We start from the raw sequence: 229 nt of genomic DNA on the forward strand, positions 1-229 counted from the left end.
TTCCTCTTCTTCCTCTTCTTCTTCTTCTTCTTCTTCTTCTTCTTCTTCTTCTTCTTCTTCTTCTTCTTCTTCTTCTTCTTCTTCTTCTCCTCCTCCTCCTCCTCCTCCTCCTCCTCCTCCTCCTCCTCCTTCTTCTTCGCTTTAAATCATCTTAACTGGGATCACCTTTCCCCTAGGCCTCACCACCCCATTTCTTACCTGTCAGCCTGTATGGTGGGTATTATGAGAA

Source organism: Ursus maritimus, unplaced genomic scaffold (assembly GCF_017311325.1).
Source record: "Ursus maritimus isolate PB19 unplaced genomic scaffold, ASM1731132v1 scaffold_10, whole genome shotgun sequence".
Taxonomy (NCBI): domain Eukaryota; kingdom Metazoa; phylum Chordata; class Mammalia; order Carnivora; family Ursidae; genus Ursus; species Ursus maritimus.